Source organism: Protopterus annectens, chromosome 3.part0, assembly GCF_019279795.1.
Source record: "Protopterus annectens isolate FY-2018-M chromosome 3.part0, PAN1.0, whole genome shotgun sequence".
NCBI lineage: Eukaryota > Metazoa > Chordata > Ceratodontiformes > Protopteridae > Protopterus > Protopterus annectens.
The window spans coordinates 1,682,562,446-1,682,580,573 of record NC_056731.1 but is presented as its reverse complement, the minus strand read 5'-3'; positions in this window follow the sequence as shown (position 1 = coordinate 1,682,580,573).

The following is an 18,128-nucleotide window of genomic DNA, read 5'->3' as shown; positions in this document are numbered from 1 at the left end:
CATTACAGGTAGTGATTCCTGGATATTTGGTTGTATTTTATCCACAGGAAACTGCCAGTGAAAATTAACTATTTTAGATGTAAAAAGAAGAAAAGACCTGTTTGGCTTGAGGCTGTGAGCAACAGATGACTTGGGTGCCAAGGTTTCCAAGACTATGAAACGATCCATTATTATTTTTATTTTTTTCAAAATTGTAGATGAAAATGCATTGTCTTATGACATATTTAATAAAATTAAACATACAAGGTTAGAAGAAGTGTAACACACTAATTTTGTTTATTGTGCCAAAAATTGAGTGCGGGATTATGAAGCTATTTTATTTAATAGAGTGTTAAATGATAGGCTAGAATGTAAGGAAATATAAATTATTAAGTGAGGATATTAGCTACAAAACTGTCCTTACGTATTCTGATTTTTGTTTGATGCTTTGCTTTGATTTGTAAGAACTGATAGCATGAATTTAATGTGTATTTTTTACTTTGCTTTGATTTTGCTGTATGTTGGTGCTTGTAAGAAATAGCCTGCTCTTTTTGATAAGTGTCACTTATACTGAAAGACGATGCCTCTGTTTAATTGTTAATCTGAAGCACAGTATCTCAAAGTATGTAGCTCTCCCCTTATGTTGCATTATAGTAACAGTAATGAAATATGGTGTGGGTATAGAACTCAGAGCCTTTTGATCTTCCTCGCACTGAAAGCAAGCATACCTACTAAACATTTAATGCTGACATGTATAGAGTGCTTATGTTTGGAATGACTCTATTGGTGCAGGCAATTTACTTACTTATTTCTGTATTTTTTATACATATATATATATATATATATATATATATATATATATAGTGAGAGAGAGAGTGTATTTTTTTACGTGTGTGTGTGTGTGTATGTGTATGTTGTTAATTGCCTCAACTTACAGAGGTGACATTGGAAGAAAACACCCCAGGGAAAATTAAAAAAAAAAAAAACGGAAATAAGAACAACAAGATTCAGATTACCCATTAAACAGAAGGATTGTCTTTCAGTATAAGTGACACTTATCAAAAAGACCAGGCTCTTTCTTGCAATTCTCAGTCGGAATCCCCCAAGAATCCATACTAGGGCTCTTTCTTTTCACTATCTTCTCTAATGATCTAGCTTCATCCACAGTACATGCTAAATAGTTCAGTATACGGAAGATTAAAAATTAATCTGCTCAGGAGATACCTTACCAGTCCTCCAATAGTAGCCCAACAAGCTTTTAATGACATCGAAACATATGTAAGTAAATCCCAACTAATCGTCAACCCCAAAAAGACACAGTTAATTCTATTTACCAGTAGCAAACAATCACCTAACACCCCTCTTTTCACCAGTCTCTCAGCAAACAACACCATCATCCAACCAGTTGAGCATACAAAACACCACAGTGTGACTATCGACAAAAAACTCAGATTTGACCAACATATAGCCATCACAATTAAGAAAGTTCACATCAAACTTGACTCACTGTATGGAAGCAAGCCATTCCTCACTGACAATACCAGACTAGCCATATCCAGAACCTTCCTCCCGTCTATGCTCCTTTATGATTTCCCCCTCTTTACCAACTTAAAAAAATCGGACTTAACCAAACTGGAAACTTGCTACAACAAAATAGCCCACTTTACAGCCAACCTTCCTCACCAAACCCACCACTGTATTGCTCTACATAAATTAAAATGGTTCTAGCTACCTAACCTTCTCCATCTCTACCAACTTAAATTCACACATAATATCATCTTCCATCCTGATAATTGCCCATTGATCAAGGAACCTATTGCTCCCTACTCATGCCCACGAAGTCTAAGATCTGCAGACAGAAACTTTATCACACTAAACAAAACTAACAACACTCATGGTGCATAGGTTCATAGGTTGGTACTAGGCTATCAACCCTAGGGCCTATACAAACCTAGCCATAGCAATTCCCTGGCTATTTCTTCCTACACTATTTACTTCTCTGGACCCCTGTCTAGCAGGGTGACTGACGTGATCCCTGGGGTGAATTTCCTTTCTCCCATCCAATCGTCAAGGTTCCTTTTGAAGAAAGCCAAAGAGGCACTCTGCTTGACATATATGGGCAATCTATTCCAGAGTCTGGGGAGTCTCTGGGTCAGGAACCTATCCCTCCAGCATGTTTTGTTTATTGTGATGACAAAGTTTAGATCCCTGGAGTGTGTGGCTCTGAGGGATTGGGATTTCTTCAAGTGTAGCATGTCCAACAGCTCTGGGTTTGACATGGCCTTGTATATTAAGCAGAGATCGCCTCTGAGTAGATGATATGCGACAAAGTATAGCTGGTGTTTTTTAAGGTGGTCAGCGTAGGGCATCTGCTTTAGGCCTGTGATTCTTTTAGTGAGGTATTTCTGCAGCCTTTCCAGTTGTTGCAGATGTCTTTAGAGGAACATACCAAATGGGGCGTTGTATTCTATAATGGGTCTAATGAGGGATGAGTACAGTGGGACAATGACCTCCTTTTTTCTGGATGAAAAGCCCTTAGTGATGAGGTGTGCCACATAGAAGGATTTCCTGACTATTGTTGCGATGTGGCTATCGAAGGTGAGACCACTGTACACCTGTGTCCCTAAGTCTCTTATCACACTTTCGGTGTTTAGTGTACTGCCACCTATATGGTAAAGCCCTATTCTCAAATCAAATAGCCAAATTATGGAACTCTCTACCCCACACCCTTCAAAACTCTCCCAAATCTACCACATTCAAACAACTACTATTTGAACATCTATCCAAGAACTGGCATTGCTCCTGCACCAAATCTGACTGACAAGATATCTATAATTCTCTCATCACACTGTCCACTCCTTACCACATTTTCTCCCTCTCCTCAGTGTTATGACTACTCAAAAATATATATATATAAATATATATATATATATATATATATATATATATATATATATATATAAATGTATATAAAGGAAATCTCATTTGTTCATAACTATTATTGCAGTGATCTTTACTGAAATGCTTGTGTGTGTTTCTTTTTGAACCTGTATCTACTAGAAAACTATATTGAATACATCTTTGCATAGACTAACTAGCTGATGTGCATTCTGCATCTTACTATATGTATACTATTATACTATTTAATTATTGTATTTTTCTTATATTTATGTGGAGCTCTTCTCCCCGGGCCTCTACTGAAAATGGGCTTTTGGCCCAGTTGGACTTTCCCAGTAAACAAATGTAAATAAATCACAAGTAAGAGGCTAACACCACAAAGGAATAATTGCCACAGTATCAACCAATAAGTAAAACAAACCAAAAAATCTGTGGCAGGACACAGCAGAACATAGCAGGCAACAAGATTTCACAAACACTTTAATGAAAATAATAAAATGTGAGCGCTTTCACAAATAAAATTTGCTTCATCAGACCTTACAAGATACCATACATCACTTCCTTTTATACTATTAACATTCAAATAAACCACTCAAAACCCACCATAATATTTAAAAAGACAGAGATAGTAAGACACAATTGTGAAATAAAATAGACATGATACAACAATAAAAATAAATCACTACCTTAGTTTCCTATCCCTCAGTCTACCATATAGCATAGCTATGCCTAACATTTGCTGAAAATATATGCCATTAAATAAAAACGCATTACTATGCAGGATTATTTTAAGTAAACCACATATTAGATCCACATGCATTTCAGAATACTCATGTACTTAGCTTGCTGTATACAATGTATTTCATTCTATGTTAGGAAAACCAACAGACACCTGAGAGAGTATATCAGGGACCACATATATTGTTTGAAAAACTGGCATATCTACAGTACCATAGCAAAACACATTTTAGACCTAGGACATGCACATCAGTTCAAATTTAATGTGCTAGAACTTGAAAGCATTAGATTAGGTGACATTTCTAATGCCACTGAAAACAGGGAACTTAGATGTATTATTAAACTTAGATCTCATTTAGGTAAAGGACTTAATGACCATATAGCCATCACTGCTAGATTGACGGAGAGGAAACTAAGGAATTGATTTATTTTTATTGTTGTGTCATATCTATTTTATTTCACTATTGTGTCTTACTGTTTCTGTCTTTTTAAATATTATGGTGGGTTTTAATTGGTTTATTTGAATAGTAATAGTATAAAAATAAGTGATGTATGTTATTTTGTAAGGTCTGCTGAAGCACATTTTATTTGTGAAAGTGCTCACCTTTTATTATTTTCATTAAAGTGTTTGTGAAGACTTTTAAATCTTGCTGCCTGCTGCGTTCTGCTGTGTCCTGCTACATAAATGTAAATAAATAAATATAAATAAATAAATAAACTGTAAGCTATATAATGAATAGTCAACATGCCCAGTAGGACTACTGAATAATATGGTACTTTTCCCTAATGCTGGGAGGAGACCCAACAACAGGGTAACACAAACAACTGCAGATATCGCCAATAATACCAATAACAATAAATATGATGCAAGTAATGCCAACAATAATTACAATAATATTGACAACAATGATCTGAATGTTCAAGCTGGTAAATCGAGTGTTATGAATGAAGAGATTTTTCACAATGTGAACATACCCATGGGACCAGGCAAACAAATGAGGGACAAACAAATGGACGACTGACCAACGGCATCCACTACCCTCTGACCCCACAGATGGATATGAGAGAACACCAGAATCCTACCCATCTACAATACAACTTCCATGGCTCATATCACCAGGGGCCAGTACACATGAACAGGAGTTATCAAGCATCTGAACCCAAGGAGAGAGGGCCAGAACAACAGGAGGAGGAACAGTGGGCAGGGCAAGAGAGTTGAAGTACCTGGGAACAACAACTTCTCCCCATCAGGGCCATGAGCCAGTTTACAGAATTAGCCCTCAGGATCTGGAATTATTCAAAGAAACCGTTGACATCACTTGAAGAAAAAGTGCTTAACGCAGGACTTACATTCATATCTCATGGAAGGAGTGATGAGACCTAGACCGTCACTGATTTAAAAACGTATAGAGAAAGTTGAATTTGAAACTTGTATTTCATGAGAAAAATAACATGGAGGAAGACAAACCGATCAAAGAAAAATTTAAAGACCTAGTAGTTTTTGCCCCCGCCCACTGCATCCCACACTTGCAACCTTCGAGACAAAATGCGAGCTTGACATAAGAAAGACTCTCAAAAACCATCAAGATGTAAGTTTTATAATATTTTAAAGGGTGAGATATTAGCACTTAAGAATTTGAGCAATGATAGAACTAGACATGTTATAAAGGCTGACAAGGGTGGGGGCATACTTGTTACAGATAATGACAGCTATATAATGAAGACAGATAACATGCTGAACACACCTGAGTTTTATTCTAAACATTCCTTCGAGGAGGTTAAACCTGCATATATAGAATGGAAAGATAAGCTAACCACAAACATTTTTGAGTATTTGAACACTCCTCACCCTAAGTTACCTTGTTTTTTTGGGATTCACAAACCCCATAAAAATATACTTAGATTTTATTCTTCAGCCTCTTGCTGAAAATAACTTATCTTTTATTTTAGATTCACTTGATTTTTAAAGAAAAATAAAAAAAATATATGTGAATGAACAAAGCATTTTGGTAACTATTGATGCTGAAGCTGTATATACTGTTACCAAGCATGTAGTGTATTGAGGCAGCTACAGAGGCCTATAGCAGAAATAACAATGCTACACAAGGGCAAACTTAATGCTTGGAAAAGGTAATAAACTTGGTGTTGTCACAAATCTTTCAGTTTCAATGGCCACAGATGAGGGGGATAGCCATTGGTGCAGCTTTGGATCCTAACCTGGCCAATGTAGCCTTAGGCAAGTGGGAGAAGGAATTTTACTGCAAAGTGAATACTGGAGTTTTATGACCAGCTACCTTTGCTTTATTGATGATATATTCATAGTCTGCCTGACAAGGTGAGAAATCTAAACTCATGGAGTTTATCCTTTACATCAATAACTCCACCACCATTACATCAATTACTCCACCTCCTTCCTGAAATTTACCGCTTCCATCAGCTCAGAGTCAGTGGAGTTCCTTGATATGACTGTCAGTATTGGAAAATACAGAGAAAAGTTAATTAGTAACTTATACAAGAAACCAACAAGAGTGAACTACTTATTTGACAGAGATAGTATGCATCCAGTAAAAACTAAGCACAATGTAATAAAATCACAAGGCTACAGATTAGCATGCATTACCACAGATATGGCACTTTTTCTCAAAAATATGAATGATCTGGAAAATGATTTCTTAGCCAGAGGATATGAATCCAACATGTTACATATGACCCTGGATCCCAACAGAGATTCTAAAACTAACAATGAACCTGAGTGGAATAGGCCTTTTAGTAGAATTATGCAACAAGGACACCCTAACCCAAAAGAAGATAAAAGTAAGGACAGGTGCATTCTAATTTACATCTGGGATTTCAATACAATTGAAGTCATTATTAAGGAGAACTGAGCTATCCTCACTGACAATCAGCAGCATGTGAGGGTTTTAGGAGATCATCCTAGTTTTGTACATAAGAAGAGCAGAAGCATACATAGCTATGTGGAAAACAAAAATAAGGAACACCAGGATTATATGAGCACTAAAATCTGTGGGCCACCTGACTGCATTTTCTGTGAGTGCAACTCATTTGAGTGCCTCTATCTTAAAAGATGGTGAAATCTTTAGCAGATGGTAACTGTAATACTTGAAAAAATGTGTATATAGGCCATGTGTAATGACTGCCCGGCATTGTATGTGGGTAAGACTATGAATAATCTGAAAAGGAGGATTTCAGGTCATCTTTCTGACATCAGATGTAAATGCCAGAGGAACACCTTATCCAAACACTTATTAGAACACCTCAGAAATTCTGGTTTTACAGTTATCATTCTGGACTACTGTGTGTAGATGCATGAGCTCAAAGGGGATGATTTAGTTTCATCTAATCAGTAGTAGTGTGTGTGGGTGGGTGCTTGTTGTTCTAAAATGCACTTTTACAGCCCTGTTTATATTGTTTGCCATTAACAGGCTGGTTTAAATTAAACAATGCATATATCTTCCATACCTACTTCTAAGTACATAAAAGCTGATATGTTTAACTTTGTTAAAATGTTTCTGATTTTTTTGTTACTGAGGATCGCTTGTCTGTGATGAATAAAGGCTTGCTGCTTTGGAATACTACTTAGGTTTCATGATATTTGGAAACTATTGTGACTGAGCTCATCGACAAAGTTTTAAGACCATGAGTTTCTCTGTTTTTTATTTTCTCCTCAATTCTCATGGTGGTGAGGTTAGAATTAATCAGATTCCTGTGCATGTTAATTTTTTTGAAATAGAAAATACTGCAACCTATTAATCTGAATTGAGAATGTGTGTGACAAAATCAATTCTGTACTTTGCAAGCTGCGTTTTGGTGTGATAAATAATCTAGTAACTCTTCAGATACATTTTGTAGCCGTAGCTTTTTCTGACACCAAGATATTAGATAAGTTTAATGCAGCAATACTCATCTATCCAGGCAATTAGTACATACCACAGAGGAGCTAAAATATGTTACTGTTGTAGTCATCTCCCTGCAAACATTTTGTTGAAAAGAATTACACGGTTTGATTTACCGGTTCTCTTCTTTTGACTGTCAGAGACTGGAAAACAACCTGCTAATTAAACAGCTATTTGCACGTTATACTTGTCACAGTTGCTTTTATTGTGTCTACTGGAAACCTCAGCTTCTCTTTTTTCATTTTTTTCTTGTCCAAAGAGATTCTGCTATATTTTTTCTCATTTTAAAGTAGAAATAATGAGAATACATAATTCAGAAAAACTTTTTTTTGCAAGTTTGTCTTTTTCTTTTGTTTTTGATTGAGTTTTATTGACAGTTAAATTGCCAGTGAGCTCAAATGTTTTGGTAACTAGGATGGTTACATGCATTGCAAAGTTAAAAACAATTACATATAGCGTATGCAGTCACAGCTGTGACACTTACAATGAGAATTTCAAAGCAGTCACTTGCCTTTTAATCAGGACTCTCTTCTAATTACAAGTAAAGTCAGTGTATTAGAGAGACACTACCTAGAGTTTGTAAGTGAAAAACAATGCATGAATACTGTGATAAATAAAGTGGCAGTATGAAAAACAAATCTAATAATCCATGTTTTATAGGCAGGTTTTTTCTGGAAGGAAGTTGATTATTTGATATAAAGTTGTTTAATCTGAAATTGTATCAAAAGGAAAAGTAATATATATATATATATATATATATATATATATATATATATATATATATATATATATATGTCTGTGTGTGTGTGTGTGTGTGTGTGTGTGTGTGTCTAAAATGTGTATATTCCACTGCAAACTGTAGCATAGGTCAGTCCTCACCACAAAGACCACCTTTACAAATGTGTTTGCAAAGTTTCTAGTAAAAAAAAAAATATTAACTTCTAAACTGAAACCAAAGAGCCGTAGGTCATAAATAAATATTAAACAACCATATTACCAAGTAATGATATTACTAAACATCTAATTCAGACAAGATCACTTATGTTCAGCTTACCCTACCAAATATATATTACTTATATGATGTATGATATATATATATATATATATACACACACACACACACACACACACACACACACACACACATAACTATATATATATATATATATATATATATATATATATAGATGAGCTCAGTGTGTTTCATTGTATATTTATGTCAAACATTTAGTTAAGATGATTGTTTTGTGGAACTGAGGGTTTGCCGCATCATGACCCCATTTGTTTTGTGTGATCACTACACAGTATGGAGTAGGATTTTGCTTTTTCCCCACTATTTTATGATCTTGGAGTTGGTATATATAATTAGCAGGGAGTGTTAGGGCATTGGGGTCCCTGCATAAAACATTCTTTTTTAACTGACCATTTGTGATCGACATACTATATGATGATTCAGTGAGTTGATGATGCAGTGAAATATAACAATATGTATAAACACATATGGAGGTTGGCCAGCTGATCCATCCATCCATCCATCCATCCATCCATCCATCCATCCATCCATCCATCCACCCACCCACAGCCTCCTTTTCCCATTTCTGCACATGGGGTCAGGGTATCACTTCAACAGTTAGAATCATCTATAGCCAATGTTCAATGGCCATCTTATATTCTAGCTTTTTTCTCTTAAGCATAAGAGTAAATCAGATTTGAACTGCAAAGAATATGTTTTATCTGATTTGCATTTGTTGAGGAGAAGAGCACTGATTTTCATGGGCCTTTTTCAAACTTAGCTTGGTTGTATTATCTGGTTAAGTGATTGCTCAGAGTCACACAGTTAGGAACAGAAAGAAGGGAATCAAACCCTACACCACTGGATCACAAGAAACATCTTCTTAATCCTCTGCATCGACTGCAGACAAAACTTTGTTGAAAAACATTCAAGGAGACTGTAAAGGGGATAATCTAGAAAACAAGGAGAACCTGACCATATTATTATTGTCATGGTAACCTGTGTTAGTGAGGCTTTAAAATATTGTGCAGAGACATGACAGTCAAGCTCAATAGTCAAAAAAGATAGTAGATATAATAAAAAATGAGGAAAGGTAATAAACCAGTTTGTCCAGGGGCTTCTTCAGGTAGGGATTAGATAGATATACTAGTGGGAATTAAGAGGGTAGGGGAGATGAAAGGGTTAAATGGTAATGTGTGATAACTGGGAGGAAATGAGGTAAGGGTAGGGAGAGGCTTAAGGGGTTTATGCAAGAGTAACTGGGTAAGGAATCACATTTTAGCATAAACTTGCTACCCGCCCTCCTTCCCTTTTTTTGGTGGAATAGTGGGAATTGTGATTATTTTATCAGTCTTGGTAGGTAGAGAAGAGGACCAGGCTTGCCCTGTTCTGTTCCTCCTCTGGTGTTGGATGTTCATTTCAATGAGATGGGAAAGGAAAGTGAGCAGCTGAATGTGGCTTGATAAGTAAAATAAGTGAGCGAAGGTAAGGATGCTGCTTATTTGGTTGGATGTCTAATTCAATATGTGGTACATAAAGTCAGTGATAGGATGCTGGTTCATAAGTAAAATAAGCGAGTGGAGGTAAGGAAGCTGTTTATTTGTTTGGATGGTAAAGTTGCCACCTTTTCAAATGCCCAAAGTGGGACATTTTTTGTAGAAATATGAGATTTTGCAGGACAAAACATGCCCATGGCCAGTGCAAAGGACAGAACTTCACTTTTTTTGCCAAAATAAAAGCTTATTCATATAGCATTTAAGTTGCATATGCTATTTCATATAACATTTAGGTGCTTCAGATACAAATAGCTGTTTTATGCAACTATTAAAGAAAACTTAGGAAATATTTGTTGTCCTAAAATCTCATGACATTTGTCCTTTTTTTAAGTTTTTTTGCAGGACACAATTGCCCAAAGAGGGACAGGTGGTGACCCTAGATGGTAATTCAATAAATGGAAAATGAAGTGAGTAATGGGACGCTGCTTCATAAGTAAAATAAGTGAGCGGAGGTTAAGGAAGATGCTTACTGGTCAGTATGAGTGAGGTCCCACCATCCTATTTAACATTACACGGATGTTTATGCTGTGATTAATATCACCTCTACTATGTTTCAGTTGTAATTAATTAATACATATTGGTTAACAGAGTTATGTTTATGGAAGTTTAATAAAGGTCATCAAACGTCATTCGGTGTGATATGTTTATTGAAAGTGACTGGGACAATGAAAACTAATTTTACTTCATGCTACAGGAAGGTGGAGACATTAAAGAGGAAATAAAAAAGCAAAGAAAATAAATGATATACCACAGTACTGGCCTTTCAAAGTGAATTTGAACTAGTGGAATTGCAGAGAAAGCGTAAGATAAAAAACTGTACTAAAGATTAAATAAAATTAATCTTAAAAGGGTGACAGTTTAAATGTATTAAAAGAATAAATAGAACTGAATGACCTAGTTGTTCTTTATGATCATTACACTTATACCTTGTGCCACAGAGAAAGTTACCCTTAAAGTTCTTCATTGTTTCTATGTTATATGTAAAAGAAAGTAGTGGCCCTGCAAAGGTGAAATGGAAACATCTCTTACTATTGTAAAATACCAAAAAAAAAAAAAAAAATTGAACCCGACTTTTTAGCTGAACTCTACGAGCAGAGAAAGCTTTTGCCGAAGGCCAGTGATGAAGAATAGTTGGAAAGAGCTCAAGCTTTGATTGGTTTTACCTTTAGATGTCATTATTAAGACTGTGCATGTGTCAGCTAACCCCAGGCATTATACAAGTCAGTGGATGCTACTGGATTACTCATCTTGGAGGGAAGAGATAGAATTTGAACCCAAGAAGAGGCAGAAGACAATGTAGCATGCTAGAAGACAGAAGCAGTGCCTGCCATTGTGACTGGAGATTGGCTGAAGTGACAACAATAAATGGCTGAGTACTGGGGAACCCTTATTGGCTCTAGATGATTGCCACTGCCGATGTTGTACAAAATTGAAAAAAGGGGTTTGTGGGTGGATGGATAGATGAAGTTCTGTTGTGTGCATGCAACTAAAAATTGAGAAAATTAGAGCAAATAATGTATTAAAAATATAATAAAATGAACAAAAATCACACCAAAAAGAAAGACTCCATCTATGCAGGCTTAACACTTTTGATTTTTTTTTTACTCAGACTTCTTCGGAAACAAGAATTAACTAAATCCTCTAATTTACATAGTCTTCTTACAAAATTACTTGATATTAAATAAACTGATCAGTTGTTTAACTGTATAAAGCCAAGGTTTATAAAGCCCTTATACAGAAAAGTACCTTCATGTAAAGAAACTACTTTATACAAAAAAGGAACTTTGCAAAAAATTGCTTTTCAGTTAGACTGCAAATAACTATATATGCCAGAAACATTGTTCAAAAATATCCTGAATGAAATCAGTGTGCTGCACAAATAAAGAAACAATAATAAAAATTAAGAATGGAGACCTAGTTTTGTTTACCAGAGTGGTGCAAAGTAAAACAACTAAAGATCTGAGTCCACAGTGAGCATTTTGTATTGATATGCTCATTTAAACTTAGTGGCTGATCAGTTCTTATTAGTAATGCTTATTGCTCAGACTGCCTAATATACAGTTACAAAAATTAAAAAGTCATTGGGCATTCAGATGATATGTAGATGGAACACGTGTATGTCCTTTAGGACTAATTTGAATACCTTTCCATAGGCCTTCTTCAAAGGAGGTTTAACGTATAATATAGTAAAGATTCTGGTTTAAAACAAATGAAACAGACCACTACTTTTCCAATAAAATAAAAACAGCACAGCTAGTCAATAATTTCACTTTCTATTTCCTCAGTGCTTTGGAGGGCAGCCATCTTGGGGAGAAAACTTCATTTTATCAGATGAAGTTATTTATAAACCAACTTTGTACCCCATTAAATTACACTAATTAACAAAGTATATTACTTTATTAAAGAAACATCCACCAAGTTGATAACACCTGTGTCTTCTCCTAAGTTATCTCCCTTAAAACATTACATTTATATTCACATTTCTACTTGTTTCCTGAATTTCCTCCTCTGTTGTTTCATGTGAAGCAGAGTCCATACTTAACCCTACTCAAATGTAAATTTGACCATTGGAGGGAAATCAAAAATTCATCCCCACTCTGGTCCCCATGTCTCTGATAGAGAGAGACCAACAGTAAAGAACATACCCCCCCTCACTAAACATTTAGCAACCTCCTAATTAACATACTCCTCCAAGCAGACACCAATGTTACATGGGGACATAACAAGGTTGGGCTGCACATCTGGGCTTATAAAGGCCCTGGTGGTCATTAGCCTAGTATACACCTATGAACGTATGAACCTGTCTTCAGCTGATGCTCCTCTTTCACAAGAAACAGCAAACTACTTGTTCTGGATCACCTAGATCTTTTTGGTGTTTTACTCATGTTTTTTTCTTTGTGACTGTTTCACTTTTTCCCCCTCATTTCAAACAGTTTTCCATTACCATATTGTCATGGACATAAAGTGTTTTCAAAAAAAGCAGCCAAGTGCTCTATTTATGTTGTAATGCTGAACTCATAAGGAGGGTGAACATGCTATGTCTTCATCTGGGAGGTTAGCTTTATTGGTATAAATGCCTTAATAACGGCTTACAAAAATAAAGGCAGTAATAATGGAAAAGTTGTAAAGTTGGAACTAATTTATGTCATTAATGGGTAATTCATATATTTCACATGGGTTTCTTCCAAAGGAGGTTTAAGGTATAATACAGTGAAGATTCTTGTTCACTATGGTTTTTTTTTATTGTTTTTGCCTCTGAGGCTCATCTTTGTGACCTTTTCACTTATTGTTTTGGTTCTTAAATTTTAGACTAATTAATAATAAGTGGAAGTTTAGTTCAGCTGTTTCTAGCAAGCTTATGTGATCACATCTCTGGCATTCATTTGTACATCTTCTGCCAAAAAGAGGATATATATTTTACTGCTTAAATAATGGTGTCAGTCATTCTGGTAATTCAACATGGGGATGTCATTGCATTTTTTTATGGAGATACATCTTAAAGAATAATTTTATTAGAACGATGTGTTATTTAGTATATAAAACTCAAGCATATTAAAGAAACAATAAAATAAATCCAAATACTTTATCATAAATCTATTTCAAAACTATCTAAAATATTAAGAAAAGATAAATTTTTCCTCAGGTCATCACCAGAAAACCACAAATAAGATAAGTCATTAAAAATTAAATGCAAACTGCATGAGGTCAGTTTGGAAGAATAATTATGCAAGTTACATAACAACTACATCCTTTGACACAAATGAAAAACTTTAAACAAAGAAAAAAACCCATAAAAAAACATAAATAAAATAGCAAGGTAAATTTACTGTCTGATGCATGAAACAATGTAATTACCATAACCTGCTGAAATGAATTGAATGTAGTATTGCAAGACAAAACAACATAAAAAAATCATAAATGGTAGATGTGCATTTTGCTTTTATTATACATGAAATAGCTGCATTGAAGCCATTACAGAACTCATTTCATGACTATAATGGTTGTGTCAGTGGTTTCAAAACTTATTCCCATTCCAACTATGTTGCAGCTATTTCATGTATTATACCAGACCTCCGCACACTCTGCTTACATGCACACATACATACATACATACATACATGCACACATACATACATACATACATACATGCACACATACATACATACATACATGCACACATACATACATACATACATATACGTACATATAATAACATGGGGATCATGCTCTCCTAGAGGATAAAGAAAATGCCGAGTTTAGCTGGAAAATTAAGAATTTTGTCTATTTCTGAAATAGGGCACACTCAAAACTACCATATATAGGGCACACTCAAAACTACCATATATAGGGCACACTCAGAACTACGATATATAGTTTACTGGAATGTCTCCACAATAAGTTTAACAGGGAGAATCACAGTTGCCATTAAACATCAAGTTAATTACATGCTTCATTTTATATATTTAATAGTATTTTAACATTTTGACCTTTACAATAAAAATCAGCTGCTTTGGTTTCACTCTAACAAAGTTTACATTTATAATAATTAATTTCTTGTCATTCACACAAAGCAAACATATGGTCAAAGTAGAACAAATTATATCACCTGAAGGACATATGAAACAAATCTGAAAGCAGCATACTAACAAATTTGTTTGATACATTGACAAATTAGGTTTTGAAATACTGAAACCAGGTTATAACTGTTGATGCCACTTGTGAGGATTAAGGCAGATTAATGGAGTTTGGTTTTATTTGTGGTCTTTATATATGAAGAACAACACGAACAAAACCAGTGGCATTTGGTGACAATTTAACAAAATGAAGGGGTGAAAAGTCTGTTATATACATAACAATCATAAAACCTGTTATCATTACGGTTAGGTGTCATTTCCCTATGTAAAACATTTAATTAGGAATACTAGTTTTGTTGTTTTGGATAAGTCAAAACATCAGAGGTAAAACTAGGCAAAGCTTGCTAAGCTACTGGAAAGAATAATATCCAAGCATTTAATATTTCTTTTCTTTCTTGTGTTTTGGTGGGCAAGAAAACCTGCTTCTATAAACTTCTAGATGAGATAAAAATGTATAATTTGTTTGCCTAACTTTATGACTAAGCTGGAAGAATATATTGACATGAAGCATTTAAAGAACTATAATGGTGGACATAATCACATCCTTATATGGTCAGTTAGTTCAATGAATATACAAACAGCTATAACTGAGACTGTAATCAAATCATCATATGGTTATATATTCACATTCAATGTGTGTGTGTGTGTGTGTGTGTGTGTGTGTGTGTGTGTGTGTGTGTGTGTGTGTATTCATGTGCATACATGTGTGAGAGAGAGACAGTCAGCAGTGAGTTACTGGATAAATTCATAAATGGCAGCCTCTATTGGTGAAACAGTGCAACACTACAAAGACATACCCAGACTCAATCAGTTACTTGAGGAAGTAATTAATATTATGTAAGTATTCATTTAATTGTTTCATTAGTTATCTCTTTAGTGCTTTTATCATCAGCTAGAAGGCATAATATTATGGTTTGTTTCAAATGAAAATATCCTAATCAAGGTAGAAAAACAGCTGTTGATGATGTTAGTTGCAGAAGAACTTACTCTGTGTTAAAATGTAAATAGAAAATAACCTGTTACACCATACAATTCAACAAGGTGCCAGAAAACTGGCATAAGCTGAGGAGAAACTGAGCAGAATTACTATTGAATTTCTAAACATACCAAATGATGTCAAGAACTGCGGTGGTGGTGCTGCGGTAGCATTGTCGCCTCACAGTAAGATGTTGTCCTGTTCAATTCTCAGCTAGAGCATCTTCTGTGTGGAGACATGCGTGAATGGGCGTACCTTCGTTGAAGGTTGTGCATCAGGGCCGGCAACTTGGCATGTAAAAATCTACTGCCAATCATTAGCGGACTGGAGTTCCGTTGTGGCGGCCCCTAACTGGGAAAAGCCGAAAGACACAACAACCAAATGATGTCAAGGTATCCACTCATGATTGTAACAATCTGGCTTTAAACACTGGCAAGCATGTCAAAAGATCATATAAGGTGACATACACCCTGCACCCATCCACAAGAAGGTGGATGAGATGTAACCTCAGTGCTGACACTAGAACTCAAATTGACATACTTTATAACCCTTCATGGGTAATAAAGGTAGTACAGGAGGAGAATTCCTAAAGGCAGGCCTGAGGTGAGTATAAACATACTGTTTATTCTCCTGAGTAAACAGGATTTGAAAAGACATTTAAAAAATTTAAAACAGGTACAACTTTCCACTGTTAAAATATGGTCAACTATTACTCAAAACTTTATAATTAAATTAAACACTGTTGGACACTTAAATGGAGCTTATAAATATGTCTGTATTTAGCCATTAAAAAAAATAGCATCTTTGTTTATGGCTTCATAGGTTAGTAACAGGCTAACTGCCCTTGTGAGCCATTTTAAGCCTAGCCAATAACCCCCTGTGAGATTTAAACCCTGCACTTTCTGTTTATAAGGCAAACACCTTAACCATTATGCCACTCTTCTGGCTTTGAAATACCAGTTAAATACATCATTCGTTATTCATTAAATAACAGTATTAAATAGGAACAACCAATCAGCTGCAACATAAGGTGACTATAAGAAGAGCTAAATTTTGTTTAAATTAATTGCACTACTAAATAAAATAAAATTACAAAACATTCCAATAAATATCAAAATAAATATATGCTCTATTTATGTTAAAACCATATAAATATATTTTATTATTACAATAAGCATTTCAAAAACTATTCATTACTTAAGCCAGCTGCTTGGAGGGTATCATAAGAAATAACTAACTGTGCATCGTTGTCTAATAATACATCAGTTATATTCAATTCAATGTATAAATGAAGATCCTTACAAACAAATGTCATAAGGTACCTCAAAAAGGATGGATCACTATTATGTTCTTTATAAAAGTGCATCGCAACAGGACTAGATGTATTAATATTTCTAATGTCTGTAATATGCTCCTGGATCCACTTATTCACTTTCCAGGTGATGGTTAGTAATGTCGTGGCCATGTCCAAAGACTTTGATATAAATATGTGTATGCAATTGTTAGGTAATGCCTTGGAATATTAAGTGTTAGCCAGTAACATGTATTCCCTGCAATACTTTAACCATCTCTACTTGACCTGTGACAGTAGACTAAGCTTGAACAATGTCATAGCACATTTTTTGATTTTCATGGTAGGTGTGACATGTTCCTGTACCTAGCACCCCTTCAAACAGGTGCTACAGTGGACACTGCTACCTTTGAGATGTACAGTGTTCCTGTGGTTGAGGAGATGCTGATGTTGACATACATGGTTTCTCTCCATATGCAATTTAATGTCCCCATCTACCTCCCTTTGTGATCCAGTGTAAGTTTCTGAAGAGTTATGTAACTGCTGTGGGATGTGTGATCCTGGCATTAAACAAAACAACTGTTTTCCACCATCCTCACGCTGTCTCAGGAATATAGCATCATCATCATCAAGAGCCAATCTTCTGTTGACATCTTGCAGTTGAGCTGGTAAAGTGGAACAACTACTTCCTGCACCTGACCTGGTGAAGATTTAATTTTATGATAGTAGTACTGAGATAATAGTTCAAACTGCTGAATTTTGTGCAATTAGTTGTGGAGGACACTTTCCATGCACACTAAATTCACTTTCATGATTAGCAGAAATGGAGGATTCATCTGTTGATAGTACATGTCATGCGTTACATGTTAGCAGTTATGCTCTGCAGTCATCCTGTTAATAAGAAAATGTCATGGTGGATGCACTTATTTCCCTGAACATGTGTCTGTGATTTCTGCTGAGATGGTTGTTTGCCAGTGTCCATACCACCTCTGACTATGCTGATGCCATCCTCATCAGTGTCGTAGTCATCTTCCTTTATGTTGAGAAGGCATACCTCATTGGGTATTAAAGGGATAGGTGTGGACGGTCCCCAACCAGTACTGCTATGGGAAGTCCATTCTGTCTTACCT